Source organism: Emys orbicularis, chromosome 3 (genome assembly GCF_028017835.1).
Source record: "Emys orbicularis isolate rEmyOrb1 chromosome 3, rEmyOrb1.hap1, whole genome shotgun sequence".
In the NCBI taxonomy this organism is placed as follows: domain Eukaryota; kingdom Metazoa; phylum Chordata; order Testudines; family Emydidae; genus Emys; species Emys orbicularis.
This window is the reverse complement of record NC_088685.1, coordinates 167,869,516-167,893,554: the sequence shown is the minus strand read 5'-3', so window position 1 is coordinate 167,893,554 and position 24,039 is coordinate 167,869,516.

Below are 24,039 nucleotides of genomic sequence, written 5' to 3'. Positions count from 1 at the left end.
GAGTGTGATTGAATCTATTGAAAATGTTTTGACTCACAAGTATATACACGTACACAGAATGATTTCATTTAGGCATCAGTTTCCATGTTAGTGAGAGTTTTTCTTGTTTATGGGTTTGGGTTTTTCCTAGGTTTAACAATATACATAACTTTTAATTACATCGAGAACAATATATGAAGACACCATGCTATGTAAAAGTCGTTGCTGACAGATGTTAAGCTTAGTAACATGTCATTGGCAGCTTCTCAGATATGGTACCAATCTAACAATTTGTATTCAATGTAACATGACGAGAGCACCACAATACTAAGAAATTGTATGAAAAATTGAGGCCTGAAACCATAAGCTCTTCCGTGTCTTATTTATGTGTTTGTATGATGTTCTGCACAATGGAGCCACAATGCTCTGGTACCATAATACAACCAACAATGAGAGCAGGCTCTTAAAGCTCATGGGAGTTCTGGCATTGGAAGCAGGACTGAGCCCTTAGCTCAATTAGTGAAGTTATTTAGGGTGCTTATACTAATTTGTCATCTTGTGTTACTCAGCTTTCATTAACTGCATGACTGTAGCAGCCAGTTTTACATTACTGGTTTAAATATGCAAAAAGTCACCTAGACTATGGCTTACTGCTATTGCAAGCTCTTTAGGGGAGGAACTGTCTTTTTCTTTTGCGTGTGAATTAGGGCCTCGAGACACTAACAAATTACAAACAAATTATAATAATAATGTGCCCCAAAATATATTTTATTTCAAAATATAAAATTTAGGAAGTCTTCAATTCTTAGTATGACTTTACTGCTCTGTCCATTTTGAAAAGAAAAAAAAAAAAAAGACAACAAATTTCAAAACAGATTAGATATTTGCCATTATTGCAAATCATTTTTCTAAATGTGGTTACTATGCACAAGCTACATCCTAAGTACATTTTAAAACAGTATGCTGTGAAACCTGTCCCAGACCACCTGGTACATTTTTTAAAAATTATCTAGCTCTGTATTTATTCAGGAGATCAGTTTAGCTGTTGCTATCTATTGAATATAGAATCTTTTTTTTTAATTGCCTAAATGAATAGACACGGAACAATTTTGAAGAAAAGTGTGTATAATCCCTCAGGTAAAAGTCACATAGGAGAGCCGATAAATTATATAACAGACCATATGTATTTGCAGAAATAATCTATGGACTATCATGCTCTTGAGTCATGGCCAACATGCACACTAACTATTGACATTAGTGGGAAATCTACACATGTAGTGATGACATGATATGGCCCTTGTAATGCTTGTATGTCTGAGAGAGATTTACATTATTTTGAAGAAGCCCTCTTTGTTTTTTGAGTAAATTCCAATACAATAAAACAAAGAAATTCAATAGAAAAAATGTTTTAATAATGTTAAGAATCCAAGATAAACTGATGAAAGAAAAGAAATACCATATGAAAGCTGTTAACCCTACATCCTCAAAATAGCTCACATTGTTCTCTGTTCTCTCTTTCTTCTGTAGCTAAGATCTGATTTCTCTATAGGGAAGGCAGGGAAAGTCCCTTTACCTTCCCCTATACACTTTTCTGAAGTTAGCACATCATCATTTGCTAATTATATTATGACTCACAGTTTACCTTTGTCATTAACTTTGTGTTCCCTTAATTAGGAATTGTATCAATGTTTGGATCAGTGTGTTTATTTGTGTCTGTGCTGTGGTTGGCAGTGTCAGCCTCAGTTTTTAAATTTCCTCATTGTTGCTGGTTTATGTCATTCTCTTATGGCCTAATATTACTTTCAGTTGCACAAGTGTAAATCAGGAGTAAATCAGGTGAACTCGGTCGGTGGTGTTACACAGATGGGAAACCACTGCAAATGAAATCAGACTTAATCCCAGGTGTGAGGGGGTTCTTGGTTTTGTTTTGAGTAGCTATTGGTAGATGAAAGTAATAAAAACTCTTGAGATAAAAGGTTTCACTCAAGGGATCAATTGGCCATGAACATCTTTCTTTCTTAAAAAAAGAAAAATCAGTGGTAGATTTAGGCATTGCCTGATGTAATCCATTGTTATGTCTGTATTTGATAATGTTAAAGGTTCCAAGAGGTGGAGCAGAGTTTTTATGACTTTCTCATCCATCAGGAAGTAATATGTATGATTCATGAAAAGGTATTAGTCAAAAAGAGCCAAATTAACCAACATGTAAATAGGTGCAACTCCATTGTCTTCAGTGGAGTTGTATCTATTTGCATCAGAAATTTATCCCAAACTGTGGAAACCCTCTGTTGGGCCAACATCACAATAGTATTACCTGGTCTCCCAACCAAACACAGAAGCAGCTTCCATTAATTAAATACAGCATCCTGTGAGATCAGCAAGGTACTGGTTTGTCTTGATTAATCCCTTTGTTTCAGCTAGCTGTATATTGTTTTCCTTGGAAGTCTGTTTCTATTTCAGACAGTTTTCAGCAGAATGAGAGAGGTACCCTCACCAACTTCTGTGATGATATTTCATCTTTCAAAACTTACATTTTCAGCTGTTCGGTTGTGCTAGTCATTATTGATTATTGTATTTGTATAAGGGAGACTTCCCATTATAAATTGTACTGAATGTATTTTACCCAGATATCATGGCATATTAATATCTTTGAAATACTAATACTAATATCATACTGATTATTTGATCCTTGGTTGGATTTAAACAAGAAGCTAATAAAAATGACAAATGCAGAAAGATACTGAGCTAGAAGCAGTGAAGTATAATCAAGTTACCTAATCGGATACCTGCATCTTTCTCTGAGCCTCTTCTAGGACCTGATCTTGTAACTTCAGAGTAAATTAGGAGTCAAGGCTCCTAAATAACACAGGCCAACATTTTCAAGAACAATCTCAGATTTTGAGTTTCCAATCTGAGACACCTTGAGGCTGGTTTTCAGAGGTGCTGAGAATTACTGCTTCCATTGATTTAATCTGGAGTTGAATGCTCAACATTGAAAAAAAAGCCCAAAAGATTTTAAATTGGGCACCCATAACTAAAGGCCACTGTGAAAATGTTGGCCACAAAGTTTATCATATGCAGTAGACATTAGTGTAACTTGTATTAATACATGTATATATAAAAAAGAGTCTACTGTAAAACAGGTGAATGTCATATACTGTGTATTTAATCTTTCCTTGTCTCGGGAAGATTAGTGCAATTAAATTCCATACAGGCTTTATGGAATTTGGCTCACTTTGATAAAGTTATATATTATTTGTATAATATGTCAATATTGTGAAAATATTGTATTGCAATATTTATGTGTTTGTGCATGTGTTAGAGAGACACACACAAAATAAGTAACTATGTAATACATTTATATAAATCCATTTAAGGGTTCTGGTGATATAAAATATGAGAATTAAATTAGTATTTCCACAGAATCTCAAAATACAATATCCTTGTCTTTTATTATTTGTTACAAGGAAGGAAGCATAATCTATCAGAGCATGGAACTGGGGTTCAGGACTCAGACGTTTTATGCTCACATCTGCCAATGACTCATTGTGCCCTGCCCAATGTCCCACATAACCATTCTGTGCCTCAGTTTCCACAACACTCAAATAAATGTAATAATACTTACCTATTTCACATCGGTATGTGATGGCTGATTAATTAATGCTTGCAAAGTGCTTTGAGATCCATGGATGAAAGGTGCAATACAGTTGCAAAGTATCATTACAATTAATTTTGATTTTTTTAAGGCAAAGTATGGCTATAGTATTGCTGTTTGAAAAGGTTTCCATATTCCAAAGAAGTCACATTAATATTGTCAATGTTATTTAGGACTGCATCATCCCTCATTAACAATGCTATGGCTTTGTTTTTAGCTGCTCTGTTTCTCAATGAGAATTTTCAGTATCTCCTCAAAGTGTTTAAACTGCATGGCCATTTAATATAGGGCTGTTATGTATAACCAAGAGGACACCCAGAAGAAACGGATTAGGCCAAATAGATTCTGACTCTGTACAGCTCAAACAGCCGAACTCTGAAAATGCAAGGTATGATGTTCAAAAAGTTCGGCAACTGTGCAACTTGCCTTCTCTGCTCATTATTGAAATATACACCCTGTCTGTTGTAGATATTATTGTGGGTTGCACTCTCTTTTTGTAGCAGCAATAATAACTGATTTTAATTAGAGAGAACATGCATACAATATATAATGGGGGCTCCTGGGGCCAAGAGGATCTTTAAGGTCTCTCTCAAACAGTTTCCCTTTCTGGATTAGTATTCATCGCAATTGTAGCCCCGTTCCCACTGCGGCGCACCGGTTCTTTGCAAGAGTGACACAACTTTTAATAGCCGGGATAGAGTTTTGGAAGAAGTTCAGTGAATCAGGCAAGGGAACTCTGCTCGTTTATCTTCATTCCCGAGCGCCCCCCAAAGTGTGTGAACCCGTAAACCCAGCCAGGGATGGCGAGGAAGGAGGGCGAGGGAGGACCTGTCGGAACATCTCAGGCCCTTTCCTAGCAGCCAGGGGTTGCAGTCTTTACTCCGGCAAAACTCCCATTGACTTCAGCGACAGTTTTGCCGGGTAAGGACGGGAGAATCAGCCCCACTGTGCAGATGCACTGTCCCAGCCAATACCCACACTCTCCCTGGGCAGTTATTTCCCGGGCCGCTGTGTTTGGATTTGGTAGCAAGGAGCTGTCCCTAAACCGGGCGGCTCTCGGGAAGTTCTGGTGGCTGAGCCAGGAGAGTGGCCGATATTTCTTACCTGGGCACGCCCCGCACACAAACCTTGGGGGTCTGTTTGCACAGTGATGGAGACCCGTTACTTTTGTCAGGGTTACTCAGTGCCCGCCCCACCCCTACCTGACCCCAACGTTTAAGTAACCAGCTACAGACTGTGCATCGCCCCCTCAAACTGAAGTGCCCCTTTGCTGCATTACTGCCCCGTGGGAAGCGCGGCCGAGCCACGGATTCGCAACAGACGCTTTAATAAAATACCAGGTCCCGGCAGGATGGACATTATGAGCTTCAGTCCTGACGGGTCCTTAGCCTGGTGGGGCATTATGAAGACCGTGTTGTTCTTTGACGGCTCACTATCAACACGTGTCTGTGCCGCTTAAAAGCAACCCCTCTTCTTCCTGCCGACTGACAAGCTAGCGGTGCGGTGTGAGTTGCAAACAAGACTATGTCGCTATTCGCTGATCTTTTTGATTTCCTGGCAGATTTCCTATTCATCGCACTGGTAGCTTAAAACTTCTTGAATTTCGTTGGGCATTAGCTATATTTTTCTGTTGGTATCCTATGGTTGAAAGTGCGCTTGTTGTTTGTTTTAAACATACCGGCGGTTTTTAGCCAGCTAAAGACCGGCATTTAGCCCTTTAACTCTGCAGGTGTGTTACCTGTTGCTATGCAGAAGATGGGGTTTTCCTTCCTGTTTGTTATGCATTTGTTGTGGGGGTGGTTTTTATTTGCTTGCTACATATTTGTGTCAGCAAATGTTAGACTTTAAATTATGCTCAGATAATTCGGATCATGTTAGGGCAGATCAGTAATTGCGATCACACGCTAATTCTAAAGCTACATTCTAAACTATTTTTCACAACTTCAGACATGTTTTAATGTATTTAAAGAAAATGTAGGGGAGAGGGTAAACCGTTTTGAACAGACTGAATGTTGGGGATAATAGTTCAGTTAAATTACTGATGAACTGTAATAAAAAATACATGCTTCCCTGTAATTATCTTTGGAAGAAGGAAAGAGAATTATCATTCTTTGTGGACAGGCGTCTTCATATTAAAGGGTTAATTTAGACTCATCTGTACATAGATAATAATTAAAGGGGGATCCAGGCTTTAAAGGGGAAGGTTTTAAAAATGTTTTTAGCGCTCTAACAAGGACAACTTTCCTTGAAGGCGAATATAACCTAGTACTTATTTAGCATTGGAAATAAATAGTGATCTTGGTATAGAAAATGTAAACTACATGTTAGCCTGCATTGGTCCAGCAGTGGTTCTAAGCTTAACACGTTCAAGGTGTTTCATTATCAAAAGGATTTCAATTTTTCTCTGAAGCCATTTATATCAGAAGCAAAAATAATTGTTTCGTCAGACACTTCCATCAGCAGAAATGTGATCAGCCTCCGCCATCACCAGAAACATCAGAGCAAGGGGGGGGAAGTAGCGAGAAACTAAAATGCGCAAATTAGGAGAAGTGCATGAGGTTCCGTGGTAATCCCTCTTCGAGTGTAATGCTCCTTTGGAAAGCAAGGGCTAAAACTTCATTTCGGTCATTGCCATTAGTTAACTAGTGCCGATTCCACAGCTCAGCCCAGCTTCAGCTTTTAGTTCGGTAGAGGCATATAACCAGAAGCAGACGATTTTATCTTTTTTTATGATATAATCAAATAAATTAAAGTAGACGTGTGGAGGGGCACACCTACGTTTGAACTTTTTAAAAAAATTAAATGAGTTCTAAGGGATACTCCCAACCTCAGTCTTTCTGATGTGCGTGCAACAAGGCAAGGCTTTTTGAATCCAGCCTCCTCATTGTTGCTTTAGAGATTGTTTTAAATAGAGTAACCTTTCCCTCAATACCCTGCAATTTGTGGGGATGAGAACGTGGCAAAACAGCGCGTGGGGTGGGGAAGAGTTTTGCAGGAGGGCTGGGTTTCAAACAGTGGATTTAACAGGCACTAATTCTGCTTGTAGCAGAGATGTAGGTGGATACTGAAAACATCTTCCACCGGGGTGTCCTACTTTAGCAATTCTAATTAAAAGGGAGTTTAAAAGACGCAAAGAAAGAGCAGGCTGTGCTTTATTTCCAGTGGGCGTGGGAGAGAGTATCAGACACAAAACGCTTCTAGCTTGTTCTAATGTGCACCTTTGTTTAAAAAAAAATCAAGCTCGCCCTTTGATATGAACTAATGTATTTTTAACTGAATTTCTTTCTTCTGCTGTGTGTGATCTGATACCTACCGTGTGGCCCTGGCCCACTTTCAGCCCTGCAGGTGCCCTGTATTGTGTCTATTCCTGAAAGGCAAGGGGAAAGTCTTGCATCCAGCACTCTTGTGCCCTATGCCTGTGATTGTCAATTAAACGTGTCCGAACTAGGGGTCAGCAAACCATGATCCCCTCCCGCTTTTGACAGCTGCCCCAGCCAACAAGAGCTGTGGCTTTGTAGGTGTGGGGAGTGGGGATCTGACGGTCCAACACCTTGAAGCCATAAGGCAGCCGGCTTGCCGCTGCCGCTTTTCCACGGCTGCTTATTGAAAAGGAGGCTTCACGGCCACCTATACATGGCATTGGATCCAAGTCACTTTTTCCACATGATGCAGCAAAGTTATAGCCAAGGCACTGCAAGTTCTCCCTGCTAGTGTACGCGCGCTCGAGTCTAAATCATCTGTGTTTAAAGCCCAGGCATGACCACTAGTGCGCTAGAACCCGCAAGTGATCAGGGGATTCCGAAGGGCTCAAACACAAACACACGCTGGTTTTCACTGCACTTTGATCATGGGAGGGGTGAGGCGGGAGAACAAATACAGACACTCACCGTGCTCTTTGGCTTTCCAGGGTAACTCCTTCTCGCTCTCTTCTTTGTGTCTAAACGAAGAGAGTTTCCACCCCGGGCACACAGCCTAACGCCCTGGATCACCCCGACTGTTAATTTAATGCCACACTAACCTGGGAGTGTATGATTGGAGCTCAAGTATTGGTTTAGAAAAGCTGGAAGTGAATTCACTCTCCCACGCCCCGCATTCCCCAGCTGAGGGTCTCCCAGCCTTAGGTTCTTCCAGTATAGCATAAAGCAACATACCTACCTTTTCAAGAGTCACATTTCCTATTACAGGTTGCATTTTGCTCCAAAGAGTCATCCGTGCACTATCTGAAACGCACATGCCGTGCCCTGCATGCGGTGTGTGGCTTGATTTCACTTGACTTACTGTGTCACCCTGAGCTTTGTGACTGCCTGAAAAGCCTCACCTATCGGAAGAGGCAAGGCAAGACACCGGACAGATCGGGGAACAAACTCTAAACCACCCCTCAGCCACCCCACTAAAATCCCGATTCCCTCCACGTGAAATTTGATTTCTAAGGCGGGCACCTACTGCGGGAGAATAATGGAGACCAGGATAGCAGAGCGCACTGTGTGATCTGTGTCCGCCCTCTCCCCTTCAAACTGTATTCACAGCCAGCCAGAGAGAGCATTGACTCCTGTTTGCAGCATTTCCTACCTGTCTGTGCATCACGCTTGGAGCTGTCCGCTAGTCACTTCTATATGCGAAATCACCAAGCCCTCTTTTCCTTCTTTTTTATATTCCTTCCACCCACCCATCCCCGGGTTTGGATTAATACCGATGGATACCCCGTATCGCTACCCGGGTGATTGTCTAGGGGGCTAAACGCGACAGGAAAAGAAAGGGGGGAGGGATAACCTACGTTATTTTTCTGTTACTAATTCCCAGTCGGATCGGACTCAAGGGACAAGGCGATCGCTCAATAAACCCTCCTTCTCTCTCCACCACGGCTTCCTTCCTTCCTTTTCTCCGGCACATTTCACCCCCCCCCCTCCCCCACGTTTACTTCTCCCTCTTCGTGAGGCATAAACCAGGCAAACTAAAACTTTATCAAAAATAGGGAGAAAGGGAAAGGACAGGCAAAAATAAAAAAAAATAGAAAGGCGGAGGGGGAGGGGGGGAAAAGACAGTGCCTGCGTCTGATCACTGACCATCTGTGCAAAAGGTGATCATTGTTAGGTACTCACATGGCTGGATGGCAGAGCAGCTCTTAGCAATTAATAAATCTCTCAGCTTGAGCTCTTCTTCCCCGGGTTTGATTGTAGCTCTGTGTGTGTGTGAGTCTCTCTCTCTCTCTGTCTCGCTCTCTTCCACACACAAAACCAGTCAGATGCTTCAGGACCGGTCACTTTGCAAGGGGAACAACACGGGAGGGTTTGTATTACTCCAGGTTCGTGTGTGTAGCCTATAAATACCGAACTTTTTGATGGAATCAGCTAACAAATGAGAGGAGAAGGCGTAATTTTGCGCATGGAGCCCCCCTTTCTCTTTGTGAGATTAAAAACCCCCCAGGCAGCAGCCAGGGCTAAAGTTGTGGGTATGTGGAAAGGAATTGGACTTTATTGGGATTGTGTGTGAGGGTTTGGGTTTGTTTGTTTGTTTGTTTTTGTTTTTTTTCCTTAGGACATTTATATTAGCCCCCCCCCCCCGCCTCTCCCTCCCAACCACTGGGAGAAACTGACCTGGATTAGCACTGACTTTCACTCCGAGTGGGCTCTGTGGTGCGTTTGATGGGTTTTTAGGAAGGAGGGGTCAAGAAAGCACTTACCTGTCCGTGTGGAAGTGAAGGAGATGGTGATGGCTCAGGCGGGGGGGATTAGTGAGTTTACCCTCACTTACTTGAAAAATATAAAGGGGAACGCTGGAGAATGCAGTCTGAAATTATTCGAGGGGGGATTTTATTTGGGAGAGAATGGACGGAACGGAGGGGGGGTGTCTGGCTGGGGCTTTTAACCAGCCGCCCATACACATATCCCACACAAAACAAATCACTGAGAAACACCTTGCTTTGGAGCTTTAAGGCGCCCAGGAATCCTAGAATGCAGGAGCGTGTTAAATTATTGGCACCAGCTTTGAGCCTGACGGGCAGGGGCTGGGACATACCCCCCAAAGAGGGCTGGGACATACCCCCCAAAGAGGGCATCTTGGAGGGTTGTTCTGTAAATTGCTGCTTACTTGGTTTGCCTGCATCATTCCAGAGCCAGTCTGGATTTCTCTCCCCCAGCTGGGATCAATTCCTCAGTTTGACTCCTCCTGCCTGAGCTAGAGGAGTGATATGAGGTCCAGGGGCAGGTTTCCTTGCAAAGACAACCCCCTTGTTGTTTAGGCTCTGTGGCTGCACAGGGGTATGCCCCTCGTTGGGGTTGCTTGTCTCTCTCGCTTTGGTGCCAAGATTTTGCTTTGTGTGTGAGGGGGATCCCTACCACCCTGAAAGCTCTAGCGGATACTACAAACAACCAAAGCCCCACAAGCCCTCTGCAAAATTCTCAGGTTGCAAACCTGGGAGGGGACAGTGAGGGGGAAGAAAATGCCCCCCTCAATCCAATGCCCCTTTCCTCAGAGCCGGGGTAACAGTTTGGTGGTGTAGCTAATATAAACTTTTCCCTTAAGTGCCCCCCATTCCCTCCTGCTCTCCAGTGTGTAGCTGGGGCTGGAAACCAGAGGAGATTTCCCCAGGACACACGCGCAGCCCCTGCTTTCTCTGGGGAGCTGACCTGGCCTTACTGGGATTTGTTCCCCTTTCCTTAGGGATCAGACAGGTATTAAGGCAAATTTTTAATTTAGGCAAACTTTCCCCACCACCTTTCTCTGAGCTGGGGCTCTGTCTACAGGACCGTGGTCTGAGCCTGGGCTGTGTCAGGCTATTGCTCTCTCTCCTGCGACCGGCCAGCTGGGTACTCCACTGTCCGGGCACTGTCCGAGGGACGTTCGCAGCCCCCGGGGGGAGTGGGCGGGGATTACTACCCTTCACCCAGCCGTGAGCTCTGCAATATATTTAGGCTTTTAAAAAAATCTCCTGCATAAATCCAAACCCCTAATTTAAAAAGACTCAAGAAGAAACAAACCCGAGAGCGGAGGGATCAAGAGTCAGGTCGCCCAGCAAACAGCAGCAGCGTTAGGGGCCCATTCTACCCCTCGCTGCCCAGTCCGGCGGGGCTGGGGGGTCTCTGCCTCGTCCCAGCTCCTTTCACACCCGCTGCCCCGCTTTGTGAAGGTCCGGCGGGGGGTGTTATGGGGAGGTTGTGCGAGTTGACCCCCCGGCTTGCAACACGGAGTTTACAGAGTCGGACAGCAGCCCCTAGGCAGAGCCGCTCTTTTCCAACTCCATCCTCCGCGTCAGAGCAACCCTTGGGCCGCACTCCCGCTGCGGGGCTGGGAAAGGACGTGTCCCTAAAAGCTAGTCAGGGCGGGGCTCCATCCCCCCCCCTATTTTTGTGAATAGACTTAGCAGTATTGGCATTTATTGGTCTCCCGTCCTAACGACAGCTACCTGTCGGGGGGGGGGGGGGGGCACTGAATTGCAGGCGAGGTCCAACAGGAGCCCAGCCCTTGGAGCCATGCAGAGGTTCGCTCCCCTAGCAGTCAGGGGTGCTGCGGCTCTGGGAATTTCAGGCCACATGGTGCCAGTTCGCGCAACGGCCACTTTCCTCCATGGCATACACCGAGTGGAGTTTGTTTTTGCAGCGGGTGTATGTGTATGTGATGCCCTCAGACATCGTGTGTCACAGCCTTTCTGTGCAACGCCTCTTCCTATAAAGGTGTGGGCTCCGCGAAGGCTCGCCTAGAAGCGAGCTCGTGTGGCAAGCGGGGCTGGCAGCGTCGCCCACATTGAGCCGGCCTGTTCTGAAGCAGGCACATAAGTGATGTGCTGCAAAACACGAGGAAAAAGTGGCTTTGGGGGTGGAGGTTGGGAGGGTTCGTATTGCACTCTGTGTTTCCTGCAGCCTCTACACTGGTGCTGCTGGACTCCGCACAGGTCCTCCAATTCCACCACGGGGGGGGGACCCCAAAGAAAGATCACTTTGGAACCACAAATTGTATAACACACACACCCTAGACTACACATCCTATGCCACTAAAAATGCGTGTATACACACACACACACACAAACTATAACTACACACTACGTGTAATACAGTATATACTATATACACATACGTACACACTCGCACATATAAAATACATAGTGAATGTATATATAGTGTGTGCATCATGTATATACAAGCTATAAGGAATATTATATATATATATAATATTCCTTATAGCTTGTGTGTGTGTGTATATATATATATATATATGAATAAGACAGAATATATATAACAGCGGCCTTATTCAGGGAATAAGACCACTCATGCCATGTATATGTATTCACACTATATACAGATATATAATGACTCTCTTTATAGAGTGTGAATTATATATAGTGTGTATACATATACATGGCATGAGTGGTGTATGGGCGTTGCTATTCTCTGAAGAAGGCCGCTGTTATCCGGTAGTGGGGATAGGGAAGAAGGAGAGAGAGAAATGCAACCCCCGACATTAGCAGCCCCCTGTTTCCCTTTGCTCTGTGCTGGGGATATTAAAGGGTTTCTTCTATCAGGCTCCGAGACTCTCTCAAGTGATTTTTAGTCTGGCGCTCTGGTCTATCCATATACATTTCCAATCTCATGGCTCATAAACTATTAGCAAAAGGATTTCATTATTCACCTTCTGTATCCTACAAAAGAGAAAAAAAATATATATTCTTGGTAACAACGAGAACGGGTCTGGGTTTAAATCATAGCCCCTTCTGCGGCTTCAGTCTGATAGCTACAATTCTAGTCAGTTTGCAAGGACCGTGCAGCCTCCCTCTGTGCGTCTGTCTGTCTGTCTCTGGGTACAGAGCGAAGTATTTTTGTCATCGCGTGGCCCTACCCGCGCCCAGTATGCAAGCAGTGTCCTAGGGGTAGGGGTCGTGTGGAGATTGTTGTTCAGAGGTATCGACTGCTGCATCAATTTAATGAAACAGAAGAAAATGAGGGGTCGTTTTTATTGCGTAGGGGAGAAATATTCCTAGGAAAGGAATATGTTGAAAAAAGATTCAGCCAATTTTAATAAATGAACAATTTTAAGAAGTGATTTTGTTGGCCACGACAATCCGATAAATCTTTTCCCGGGGTGTGAAATAGAAGCTCCCTCGTGCATACGTGGGGAATACACTCTAGCGAACCGAGGGTCAGAGACTAAGGAAGACAAGGCATTATACAGGGGGGTCATGGGCGGGGGGATTTCAGGGGAGGCAAACTGCTGCACTGAGGCCTGTAAATTGATACGGTTAGGCTAAATTGAATGCAAGAACAGGCAGGCAGTCAAGTTGCTGTGAATGGACTAGTAGACCAGGGTGAGTATAGAAATATAGGGCCCGATCCTGCAGTCTTTACTTAGGCTAATCTGCCATTGCAGTTACTGGGAGCCTGGCTTGAAGCACCTGAACACAGAAATGTTAATACCCAGGGCAAACTCTTATTTTTCTCTTCTTTAAAAAAAAATGGATTGTAGAGAAGTTTAAACCACGAGGTAATTATAAAAGCCAAGCTAGCCATTTTAGATAGAGACCCACTTTGCAATTTTACACCGCGAAGCAAAATATTTCAGCCAAGTCTCAGGTCATCATCAACAATAGAGCAATGTACTCTCTCTGTTTAATATACATGGTGTGGGAAATGAAGGGAAAACAGAGCTAGCACCTGTAGTGCTAGAGGGAAAAAATCAAATTACTATTTAATATTTTTGGATGATTGTGCAGGGCGTTCTTCAAAAATACTCCATATTTAATTATATCTCTAATGACTTTTTGGGGGGCCGCCATTGCTATTTCATGTTAAGAAGCGAAGGGCTTTCTACTGAGTTTTTACATTCTGGTATCTTCAAAAAGATTTTCCTTGCGTGTTAATTGCATGCTGTTAAGCACATCTGGGACTGCAAAGTGACCAATCTGGACCAACTTTTAATTAACACATTGACCTGATGAAGAAGCAGACTCCTTCAAAAATGTGCATGTTGTATAAATATAAACATCCTGCATAAATTACCAGATTGGTGAGGATAATTACCAAAATGGGGAAGTCTTTGTGCACATGTTGGGAATATACAGTTATTTCACACACACTGGCCATGTTAATGAAGCCGAGTTTTGTAGTCGTGTTTTTGTACAGTCATTTAGACGAGAAATCAGAGAGAGCCTTAACCTGAAGAGGGATTTTAAAAATTACAGCCAAATCATGAAAGATTTAGTTTGAGGACTCCGAGAACCTGAATGACTGAGGTCCCTGTTGCTGTCTTTCAGGGTGTGCAGGAGCTTTGACTGTGATGCAAAAGTTGCTCAGGTCCAAGTTTTAAGTCCTCATTCGAGCCAAGAGCTTTAACTGGGACTTCACCCAGTTTAAAATCTCTCCCTTTGCATCGTAAGGAAGTGAACTGAAAGCCCGAGGATTCTGTGCTGGGGACCGCAGTGCAGCGAAGGCAGAGGCGGCTGCAACTTTAGAGGCTTCGTGCTTCGCCCAGCCTTCCTGGAGCCGGACACCTTGGAGGAGCCATAGCTATCTATAGGCGATTGTATCCGGGGGGTGGGAGTGGAGGAACTGGAGAAATTCAGCAATGTGCAAAAGGTAGAAGCAGCATCAGGAAGGAAAGAAGGGTGGATGGATGGATCGGGCTACGGATGAGAAATACTCGTGTAGTAACGGAGCCACCAGCGTTTTACAGAGGGTCAAGACTGATAAAACCTTTTGAAGTGTGTGTGTGTGTGTGTGTGTGTGTGTGTGTGTGTGTGTGTGTGTGTGTGTGTGTGTGTGTGTGTGTGTGTGTGTGTGTGTGTGAGAGAGAGTGTTACCTACGCAAGGCAAAAATAGGGGTCAGTGGTCTGAAATCTTAACCCCTTTTCGCTTATTTACTTTTATCTCGCTAATGTTTTTTGTTGGTCGTTCATTCCAGCCTACATTTGAAGTAGCTACATGCAGCCAGAGAGACTGGAGTGTATAACTCAGGAGTTAAATAGTAACTTCCCCTGCAGGTAATAATTAAAGGTCTTGTGGTTTTTTTTAATTCCCCCTTCATAGCAACACAAGTTTATATTTAATAGAATAGACTGATCCTACAGAAACACTCATTAGAATCACCTCTGACCAGATACGACCTGAGAAGAAAGCTGTTTTAAATTCGCTACGATCACAAACATTGGCTGAATTTCCCTCTCCGCGTTTATTTGTATTTAAAAGGGAGCTTTTAAACATGTGTTTTATAGGCGAGCTTGCCAGACCCAAACAAATCCAAAGGGAAGAGGAGAGAGAGATGCACACAGACAAATTCCAAGTGCTTCTTACATCTGTGGATTTAAGTCGTTACATGATGGAAGAAGAGGTTTAATTCAACAAAAGACTACAGGAAACAAAATCACCGATACCCACATCGGGGGGTTTGAGGCAATCCGGAAGAGCTCTGTCTTTTGGATCGGAAATCTCTGGCACGGCCCAGTGCTTTTGAAAGTTTTAGGGGAGCACACTGCTTTGAGATCATAAATTCATCTGCCACTGAAGTGCAGCATACACCTGATATCGAGGGAGAGACAAGAGCTGGCTAGCTCCAGCTGGTCCTGCATTTGATTGACTCTGGGTTGTTAACATGGGTGCTGTGGTGTTTTGATAAGAAAAAAGGAGTCAGCAGTTTGGTTAGGAAAACTCTGGGTTGTTGAAGATGGCTGCAATTTTAAGCTAAGGAATGTGTTGTTGCTGGGACTATTTTTACAATGCATTCCCAGCTGGTCCCTGCTATCTCATCAGTTACTGTTAGCACTTAACTATTTTTCTCACTTTTCTAAGGAAATCAGACAGTGGCATGAACTTTTATGCAGCTTCAGGGCCTGGCCCCTGCAATTTATGCGGTCACATGAAATGCACCTAGCAAGGGGTTTTGAAACAAGGATGAAGTCAACGGCCCTGATTTAACTAGTCACCCAGGCAACACATTCTGTCTCCACAGAATCCCAGAGTTGTTCATCTCAGGCCTCCCCTTGCAGGGCTGTGTATTAGGCCACTTCAGTTCAGGCTGAGAATTCTTTTTTCCATACTGTACAGACATACCCATAGGAGCCACAAAACTGAACTGTAGGCAGCTGTCCTGAATGAGTTTATTATTCAGACTCCCCCTTTCCCCTCCCCAACAATAGTTTAAATCACAAAATTCTAAAGAGCAGAGCTAGGAAATAAAAAAGGGACAGTCTGTCTAATATATATGCACTTGTGGGGCAGAGCAGCACAATACATTGGCAGGCCAGAGGGAGCCAGGTCCCCAGGAGTAAAGAAATAGGTTACAGTCTACTTGGAGAAAACCTGCTCCAGTGGGGGACTTAGAATTAGGCCTGGTGGGTTCTGTCCCCAGGTCTCATACTAACCCAGTTTCTGTTTGTATCCCTGTTTGTAAAACAGGCTAATAACACCTGCCCACCATGGGGCTTCTGTGTGTGGCTTTACTAACCAGTGCTTGAAAAAATGAGCTGAGACCCTCAGAGGAGAGGTTCTATATGGGCAGTAGAGGCAGTAATGATAACACCACTTCTTATGAAGGTTCCCTGACACTTCCATGTCCAAGTCAGACCCTGACTTCAGTGACTTAAACTTTGCCAAAAGTTAACTGTTTAGGCTGAGATTTCCCATGCTGGGTGTTTGCCTCAGGCTGAATATGTTGGAAAATTTCAGCCAAAATGGTCCGACCATTTCTGAGAATGAGACATTGTTTAAAAAGCGAGCCTTTTTCTTTAAAATGCATTAGAAAAGCGACTTGAAATTTGGTAGAGTTTGTGCCAGGCATGAGCCTTTTGCTAGCTGCATGAAATTTCACTCAGATTTGGCCTTTAGTTTAGTGCTCATGAAAGGTGCTAGCCTGGTAACCCTGGAAGCAGTATTTCTCTGTTTGTCCACTGAGCAGGTACACCATAGACAGTAGAGCACTTCCCTGTCTTAGGGTATGTCTACGTTCGACATTCTACAGAGGCACTGCTGCTGCAGTAGCACTGTCGCATAGACACTGACTAAAGCAACGGCCAGGGTTCTTCCATTGCTGTACTAAATCCTCCTCTCTGAAGGCTTGTCTACACTTGAAACACGACAGCAGCACAGCTGCAGCTGCGTTGCTGTAGCACTTCAGAGTAGGCATTACCTATGCCAACGGGAGGTATTCTCCCCTCAGTGTAGGTTATTCACCTCCGTGAGAGAGGGAGCTAGGTCTACACTGGAGCTTAGGTCGGCTTACATCTACAGGGGCATGCGATGGGCTTCTCATATCTTACAGGCCCTATTACGAACATGATCTGTTATTCTAAGAACTGTCTCAAAGAAGAAATCATGGAAAACAAAAAATAGTTTACTGAATTTATGAGAATTAGACTGAAGGCCTGATTCTAATCTCATGTAGATGAGTTTTAGATTGGTGTAACTTCTGATTTCACTGATGTTATACCTGCCTTACACCACTGGGAGATCATAATGTACCACTACACTTCTATGAATATGAATACTGTTATGAGCCATGGGTCTGATGCTGCACCCACTGAAGTCAACAGAAGTATTGCCATTGACGACAGAAATAATCTGTTCTTTAGCTAGGTGTACCTTGGAGTGGTGCAAAGCAATAGCAGGGCCTACAGTGAATCACTTGAGTGCAGGGTTTAGATCTGTTACAGTGGGATCATTAATGATCACATGTGTGAAGGCCCTTGGCTTTATTGCTGCATGAATGAAACCTGCTATTGCTTTGGATCCTTCCAACACAAACCTGGGGAAGAGAGAAAAAAGAAGAGTATAAGAAAGAAGATTATTATTAGAGCTTTCTTGAACATGAGGAGCTCACTCTTCACTAGCAATTATTAGTTTATCTCAGTCATATTCACCTTTCTGGCATTATTTCCCTGCTGGATACCATCTTTGATTCAAGCAGCATCTTTTTGTAGAAATTGAAAGGCCAAGTTAGATTAAGGATGATTAGACAATTCCAAATTCTATCAGTGACTAGCTCTGTGGCCTTGGCCAGTTCATTTAGGGAATATTTTCAAAGGCACAAATGGCAGTTAGAAGCCTAACCCTACCGTCAGTGGGCACTAGGTGCTTTACTGCCATTTGTGCCTTTGAAAATCTGCCTTTTACTGAATCTGCATCTCAGTTCACACATTTTCAAAGTAATGGGAACAATAAAACTTGTCTACTTCACAGCTGTAATTATTGGTGGTATAGTTCTCTGAGTCCTTCCAAGGAAATATACCAGATAAACACAACTGTTATTGAAAGTTCTGTGTGATATAAACTGTAGAACTGAGACCAACACAATAGCAGATAGCACACACATTGAAGGAGACACACAAATTGGTACCCTAGAGTATATAGGACAGATGGGACAGGACAGAGATGTTCAGCAACATCACAGTGTGGTCTTTCTTCTGTTTGGATGGAATGAGACTGTGATGATGAAGATAAAGGATCAGTAGGAACATATGTAGAACCTGATGATGAAGTAGTTTGACAATTAATGAGGCCAAGATTAATTAAAATATATATTACCTTCCAAAATCTCCATAAAAATTCCCCGACTATCTTATTTCAATGGGTTTAATCACTGTTATCTGTGCCTGAAGAGTAATTTTTTAGAACTGGTCCATATTTTCTTCAATATCAATACTTCTGGGATGTCAGTTTTTCAGAATTTATCTGAGCCTTACATTTGGAGTTCCTGAATATCATGAGTTGTAAAGTAACCCGATCAAATGCTAGAGGCTAGATTTAAAGCAGAGGCAGAGAGTCCCAACAAAACATTGAAACCTAAAATGAATTAAAACTCTGGTTCATTGTGCGGAAAGACTAAAGATCTACAATGTACATAATTAATTAGACTCAAATGTACCAACTTCCTTAAATGTACTGTACTAATATTTTTAAACATGTGAGTGAATCAGGTCACAGACTGGAACAAAGTGTCTTATGAGCAATGTCCTCGTCAAAGTGAGTTTGAAGATAAGCACGCAAGTGCAAGGTCTCAACTCAAATAATAATATTTTTAAATAAGTGATCACTGTCCCGGGATTTCAAATTTGAATACATTTGTATTCAATTTAACTTCTGATCAATATATATAGTTTTAACTTCTGTTTGGTAATGTTCCTTTGTGGTAATAGAGTCCTGTTAGTGTTAAGGTGCACTGAATTATTTTTTCTTTTATTTCAGGGAATTATTTTTCTTTCGGTGTTTTTGGTTGCATATTTTATTTCTTCCATTTTTGCTGCTTTGGAATCCATTTCCCTCTCATATTGGTATCAAATCAGAGCTACAATGGTTTTATACTGGTATAAGTGAGAGGAAAAATTAGTCTCTTCATACTATTTCTACTTTTCAATGTTGAGATTTTTAGAATCCTTTTGATCTAATATGGACTGTTCCTTTCCAAATGTGTGTTTCTGAGCCAATGATGTATTCTTACTGTATCACGCAATCAAAGAGGGATGATCCTTAATGGGAGCAATTCAATGTTTGTACAGAAAATAGGTTGGATAAACACTCTCTGAGCTCCAAGCAGAAGAATGAACATCCAAACAGTGACTACAGCAAAGACTGGGGTGCAGTTTCCCTTCTGTCAGGTCATCCTATTTTTGGCCCTGCCTTCCTCTTGGTTGACAGAGTCAATTCTTACATCTTTGATTAGGAACATAGGAATTGCCATACTGGATCAGCCCATTGGCCATGTAGTCCAATATCCTGTCTCTGACAGGAGCCAGAATCAGATGCTTCAATGGATGGTGTAAGAACTCTGCAGTAGGAAGATGTGGAATAATTCCTCCTCCCCCCCCCCACGCCTCATTGACTTAAGACCTGAATTCTAATTTAAGTCAATGGAAAGGCTGATTGATTTCAGTTTTGTTGGATCAGCTCTCAGATGATACCAGAGTGTGTAGCAAAATAGTGCTTATAATGTCAATAACAATTTCAGAATTAAATTTAGGAATGTGTGAGTACCTTGATTGCTTTCCTCTTTCAGTTCATTCATAATTTCATTCTTCCTCATTAAATGGCAAATTATCCCATTGCCTAAAATAAACAAATTTGAGCACAATAAAGGATGAGAGTTTTTAAAACAAATGGTTTTGTTACTGAGGTGTTTACCAAATTACCCAACAAGTGAATTAAGAAGACACCATAAATAGGTGGAAGGAGTATCTGTGTAAGTGCTAGTCATTATTATTGCTTGATGTTCATGGCATTTTAGAGTAGTGATAAACAAAGATTTTTGACATGAAGATCTTACAGTTTAAAAGCCTGATCCTGGAAATGCTTACTTCCACAGGACTACTCATGGTAGTAAGCACCTTGCCTGATAAGTGTTCTCAGAATCCAAGCCCCTAAATTAAGACAGAAGTGGAGATGACAACATGATTATGCATTCACTGAAGAAGTTATTCCATGTGGCTTGGATCCAATCCAATCCCTGTGGAAGTCAACGGAAAGACTCCTATTGATGTTATTCTTAGCTATCCAGGTATTTCTATGTTTGTATATGCTTCCTAAAGGTTTCACAATCCTACCACCTCCTCTGTGAGGAAGAGAAGCACTATCCCTACTTTACATATGGTGAATTAAGGCACAGAGTAGATTAAGTGACTTGTTCAAGGTTACATAGTACACTTGTGGCTAAGCCAAGAACTGATTTCAGGTCTCCTCAGTCCAAGTACAGTGCCTTATCTAGTGGACCATCCTTCCTATCTCTAATGGGAGTTGAATCAAGCTTCTAGAAAGTAGCAAATTATTTTGTTTTAAAAGTATGTATATATTTTATTTTGTAATGTAGTATAAAATAAAATGTAGCCACTTCAGGGATCAGTATGTGATTCTTTTTTTATATCTGGTTATATATCCCCTACCCACCCACCCACCCCCCTTTTGCCCTGTCAAACAAGTAATTTGTGGTGATGTTTTTTTATTTTTTTAAAAAACGAATTTAACTCTGCATCTTTCTTGAGCAGTCTGGGAGTCTTGTTTCTAGCTACAGAACAGGAACCAACCAGGCAACAGCAGTGCAAGTCTCCCCATACAAGCCTACACCTGAACCTTCAACCTTGAAAATTTAAAGGGATAGTTCAGGTTCCTTACCTAATCCCTTGCTTGACCCCTCTGCCATAAAGCATGATGAAATATTTTGTGATATGGGCACCTGTCCACAAGGAAGTAGATGGATCTAATTTCTCTGAACCCTATCACCATAGTCTCTTACAGTGTCCTTGTTTCACGAAGGCCAAAGAACAAACTTCAGATTTTTACTACTTTTGGCCACTACTGACCTGGGTCAGATTTAAACAAGCAAGCTATATTTTGACTCAGTTTTATTTGTAAATGAGGAATAAAATGTAGAGACTTGCTTCTTTGAGTTGTTTTTAAAAATCCCTCCCCTAGCTGCCTTCACATGTTAGATTTTCCAATTATTACAGAATGGTTTGATTTCTATGGAATATTACTGGAAGAGAAAGTACAAGACTATGGTAAAGAGTAAAAAAAGCTGAAATTCACTTGATCAGAAAAACAAACAAACCAGGGTCTGATTCTAATCTCACATTAGTTTTACACTGGTGTAACTCCACCGATTTACACAGTTTTAAATAAGATAAAAATCAAGCCCTACACTTGAGTGCAGTAAAATTAAGCCTAAAATAATATTATTAAAATGGATTATAAGTAAATTAGGAGGGTTTGAAAACCTGCTTATCAACTGTGTAACTAGTAATATACTGAAAAATGGAAAATACTGAATTATCACCGTAGTTTAATTGCAGATAGAGAACTATAATGAAAGCAAATACCGTTTGCACATATATACAGATTTGTCATACAATAAGCATAACACTTTTGTTACATTTCTGCTTTATCAGTTGTCTGTTTCATTCTGGAGATTTGTACAAGTTACAATAGTAAATGAAGTGAGAATGAGACTCCTAATAAAATTCAAATACTGTACTTAAAATAAAAAACATAATTGTTCATAAATAGACTATTGACTTTCATTGGGTTAAACAGCTCATGTAGTGATTAGGCTTGAAAACCATAATTGTTCTTGTCACCCAAACTCTGCTCCAGTCAATATCTTTTTATCATATACATTTTTAATCATGTATTAATAAACAAGAAGGTGTGTTTTATTGATGGCTGGATTAGTTTATTGACCAACTCGACAACTCTATATACAGTTTCTGAAAATATAAACAAGGTCAACATGTAAAGATAGGGTAAAATATATCAAAGATAGAGAATGTACTTTCCCCCCCAGGTCTTCATAGGATTTTCCTTTAGTTTAGGAATTCTAGACAGGGAACAGTTTCAAAACTTTGGTTAGAAATTGCATAAAGAGGTTTTCTTTCTATTAGGATAGCATCAGAGCCTATAAAAGGGGTACATCTGTACAGTATACCTTCATCAAGGACCATCTCTAGTAAGCAATTCCCCAACTCAACTTTCCCCCTTTTATTCTTCTTCAAGGTTACAATACAGTTTTATTCAGCCTGTAGTTAAAGGCCAACTCTACTAAGCAATTGTTTTCCTTGTCTCCCTGGTGTTCTGTCTCTCATTCACACAAACACAAAATTCACAAGCATATACCACACTATCAGCTCAGCTATCCTATGAGGCTGGACTGTGTTAAGGGAAAAGGAAAGGTGGCATTGCCCAGGCAGCAATACTAGGAGATTGTGTGCCTTTGGAAGGCTGGGGCCAAACTTTCAAAAACCGATTCCTAAACTGCACCTATACTATTTAAACTTGGAAAATGTTTTCTTGTCCTTGACTCTGCTGGCCATAGATTTCTCCTTGTGTCTCTTTGCTACTCTTATCCATTTTCTACAATTCTTAGCTTCTGATTTACATTCATTACTATCCACTTCCCCTTTTTTACGTGTGTGTGTGTGTATTTATTTTAATTTTTTATAGCTGTCTTCACTTGTCCACTAAACCAGATTAGTTTTTTAACCAGTACGGTCTTCTTTCTTGATTTTGAGATTGTGACTTTTTGAGCATCTATTAATGTATTCTTAAACAATTCCCAATTATCATTCACATTTTTCTGATTAAATTCTTCCTCCTAGATGATTTGGCTCATAATTATTTTCAGCTTTGTGAAATTGGCCCTTTTATAGCTCCAAGTATATATAGTACTGTTTTGGGCTTTATTCTGTTTGCACATTATAAATGTGATCATTACTTTTTAGTTCTGCGATCAATTCTTCTTTAACTGTCACAATGAGATGGAATATAGAATTTCCCTGTGTTGAATGCATCACTTTCTGAGTTAGGAAATTGTCATCTACAATATTTAGAAATTCTGAGGATGACAGCATGAGACCTCAAGCATATGTTACTCAAATTGTGAGAGAGATTCCCACATCTGAGCCATTATTAACATATCTGAGGAACTGTCCCAGACTGAGGTGTCAATAGAGGTGGTTTTGGAACAAACCGATGAATTAAACAGTAATAAGTCATCGATACCAGATGGTATTCACTCAAAAGTTCTGAAAGAACTCAGATATGAAATTGCAAAACTACTAACTGTGATCTGTATCCTATCACTTAAATCAGCCTCTGATATCTATTTCTCCAAGATGAATCTCATTTATTTATACTCTCTGTTTCTAATCTTTCTAGGCTCCTTTGTGTAACTATTTGGATTCATATTATATTGATGGTTAGGGAAGAAGTGCCTCAGTACAATTTACTCATGTGGCTGTTTCTGAAGCTTCCACTCTAATAGTTTAAAAGGTGTAGCTTTTATATTTTCTCTTGCTGGTGCCATTGTATAATCCTTGGGCCACTGGTCAAGGGGAACACTTAAGATCTTTATATACCAAGGTAAAAAAGAGCTAGTGTAATGATGAAGAGAGAACTACTAGTGTAGAAAGTTATTAAACACCACCAGTAGCCCAAGGGCACCGCAGTCTTAAATGGGGATCTTTAAGAAGGCACATGTGTAACACAGAATCCTGTACTCCATTAATACCCTGAAGTACTGTGAGAAAGGAGCTCAGACTGAAGCAAAGAAGCAGATTATACTGTACATTGCCACAATAAATATACCTTTGACAGAAAATAAAAGGTGAAACAGAAAGACATCCATGCTGAATGATGAAGAAGAGCCTGCAGATGACTAGTATACCGGAGAAACTGTTCATCCTTATATGACTATTACCCGGGTAATGCTGCCAAGTGCACTAAGATCTTGTTTTAGAAGTGCCCGTCATGTAAGGTAAAGCTGCCCAGAGGCACCCCATTAATTGGACTATTCCTCCTTGCCAAATGTTGTCAAAGCTTTAGCTGATCAGGCTAGGTCTTGTCAGCTTACTATTACCTCATCACTTTTTGGATTTACATATTTCCTGTAGGGCTGTTAATTAATTGCAGTTAACTCATGCGATTAACTCAAAAAAATTAATTGTG